Source organism: Gorilla gorilla, chromosome 12 (genome assembly GCF_029281585.2).
Source record: "Gorilla gorilla gorilla isolate KB3781 chromosome 12, NHGRI_mGorGor1-v2.1_pri, whole genome shotgun sequence".
Taxonomy (NCBI): domain Eukaryota; kingdom Metazoa; phylum Chordata; class Mammalia; order Primates; family Hominidae; genus Gorilla; species Gorilla gorilla.
In genome coordinates, this window is record NC_073236.2 from 109,250,980 (window position 1) to 109,254,070 (window position 3,091).

The following is a 3,091-nucleotide window of genomic DNA, read 5'->3' on the forward strand; positions in this document are numbered from 1 at the left end:
GGTCTGGTGCTGGCTGCCCTGCTGAAGGGCAGTGCCCCCACTGACCCTGTAGGCAAAAGGCCTAGGCTGCAAAATCGGGGGATGCCCCAGGACTCACAGCAGCCCAGAGGGGTCCCTAGATGGAGTCAGTGGCCTCATGATTCCTCTGGGCCACTGAAGGGACCTGGGACCCAAAAGGCTGAGACCCCACATGGGATAAAGTCCAGTCTCAGAATGCCCTGGTTGCCCCATAGCTGTTCTTGGCTGAACTTGAACCTCTGCTCCCAGGGTCCTCTGAGAACATCTTTAGACAGCCCCAAGGAGGACAACCTCATGGTTCTAGGGAGCAAAGAGAAATAGGGAGGAAGCTGAAGAGGAGGAGAGGGGAGGGGACTTAAGCTCACTGTGTGGTGGGAGAGAAAGACTGTTTCAGCGGCAGCACTTTACAGTTGGCCAAGGAGGCAGGGGGTGGGGAGGGGGGTTACTGGGGTGGGTGGGCTGGGAAAGGGGATGCAGCAACCTTTGGAGCCTTGCAGGGAGCATTGGCTTTGCAGCTGACCACTCCATACATGAAGGGGTGAAAGCATGGACCCTGGAGCCAAATCTGCCACATCTTTCCATCTCAGCTTGAACTCTGCCAATTAGTAACTCTGTGACCTTGGTCAAGTCACTTACCCCTTCTAAGCCTCAGTTTCCTCACCTGTAAAATGGGGAGAGCAGTAGTCCCTATCTGCAGAAGGCTGTTCTTCGGTAGCTCCAGTGAACCATGCTGGCTCTGGGACAAGCTTTGGCCAAAAGTGATGCAAACGGAGGTTTGGTGAACATTTGCACATAGGAGCTCATCCTTTGGAATATTCCTTCTTAAAAAATTCAACCACCACGCCATGAGAAAGCCCAAGCAGGCATGTGGAAAAGCCTGCGGGGAGGAGAGTCAAGGACCCTGTCCAAGATCCTCGCTGAGCTCCCAACCAGTGGCCAGCACTGCCTGCCAGCCACATGACAGAGGCCACGGCAGAGCTCACCCAGCACCACAGGAGGCAGAAGAAATGCCTTGGCAACCCACAGAGCTGTGAGATAATGAGTGATTCTTGTTATGAAGTCACTAGGGCTTTGGAGGTTTCCTACACAGCAACAGAAAAACTCAAACACTATGTCATAGAGTTATAAGGAGGACTCAAAAAGATGATTCACATGTGTACACAACACAGTGCCTGGTGTAGAGCAAGACTCCATATATGCAGCTATTATTTGCACTGTGGTCATTTGATCATCATAGCAAGCTGTGGAATGGTGACCCTTATTGCTGCCCTTATACAAATGCTAATAGGTAACAAGCATGATACTGTGCAGTTTATAAGTCGCTTTCTCATACGTTATCCATATCATGGCAACATGAACCCTGAAAACATTAAGGGCCATGCCCAAGATTACACAGCTCCTAAGTGGCTGAGCTAGATTCAAACACACATCTCCATAGCCCAAGTATAGTGTCAGTGAACCCCAAACACTGCCTCATGGGCCACAATGACTGGTCTTGGATAACATGCAACAGTACAGAGACTTAGCTGCTCCCCAGAAAAGCTGACTTGGGATTGCATCCTACCTATGTGATTTTAGGAAAAAACTTAACCAAGTCTTAAGTTCCGCATCTGAGAAAGGGACATAATATGCTTGGCCCAGCTTTTCTCCATCACTGAATGCCATGAGATTTGAATCAAAGAATGGGCGGAAAAGGATAATGGATTTTTTTGTTTGTTTGTTTTAGAGACAGGGTCTTGCTATATTGCCCAGAATGGTCTCGAACTCCTGGGCCCAAGCCATCCACCTGCCTCGGCGTCCCAAAGTGCTGGGATTACAGGCGTGGACCACCATGCCCAGCCAATTTTCATTAGTTTTCTGTAAAACTCTTTGGCAGGGTCTGACCTCCTCCCATCATTACAGCAGATGTGCATCCCAAACAGGACAATTTGGGGTACAAATTGGTCTGTGTGCCCTGTCCTCTGATCAGGGAGAGCCTGGAAACATCCGGCCCCCAGTGGTGAGCTGAGGATGAAGGGTGCTATTGGCCATCCCTGACCAGGCCTGACTCTGGCCCTGGGCCCTGGGCCAGAGGTATGGTGGACAGAAGCTGCATTTTGTCTGCCTAACACCACCCCCATTTGGATATTTGCAAGCCCCTCTCATGGCTTATATCCCCTGACCTTCTTTTCATCTGGCCAAGAACCATGAAGCACTAGCCCAGCCCCTCCCCTGCTTGATATTTTCCTTCTCCTTCTCAATGGGAAGTTTGTAGGATGCTTCTGAAAAGTGAATGGGGAGCACAGAGCTTGGTTTAATGACATTCTCCCTTGGTGGAAAAATTGATGGCATCTCATGCCTCAGCATATCTGAGTAAAGGCAGGAAGAGAATGAATAAACAAACCACATGAATATCTGGGAAAAGAGTGCCCCCAGCAGAAGGAACCACAGAGCAAAGAATCTTGAGGCAGGAGTGTACACTTCACTCAGCTCCCCTAAATGCTGCCATCTTACATAGCCAGAGTACAGTTACCAAGCCTGAGAAATTAACACTGACACAATATGATTAACTTATCAACAGAACATATTCACATTTCGCCAGGATCCAATTCAGGATCCCACATTCCAGGTAGTTGTCATGTCTCCTTAGTCTCCCCCATCGACAACAATTCCTCAGCCTTTGTCTTTCTTGACCTTGACACTTTCAAAGAGGGCCGGCCAGCTGATTTGTAAATGTCTCTCAATTTAGGTGGTCTGAAGTTTTCTCAGGATCAGATTATGTATTTTTTGCAAGAATAATGTTGTGTCTTTCTCAGGGAGTACCTGACATCAGTATCTCTTAGGCCTGGTGGTGTTGGCCTTGATCACTTAAGATGGTGTTTGCTAGACTTCTTCTCTATAAAGTTTTATTTTTCCCTTTGTAATTAATGCTAGCTCCTGGGGAGATACTGCAAGGCTATGCACGTATCACGTTTCTCATATATTTTTACTCAATTCAGTATCCATCAATGATTTGTGTCTGCAACAATTATTACTGTGGTGTTTGCCAAATGGTGGTTTGCTATCTCCATCATTTTTCAGCATTTATTAATTG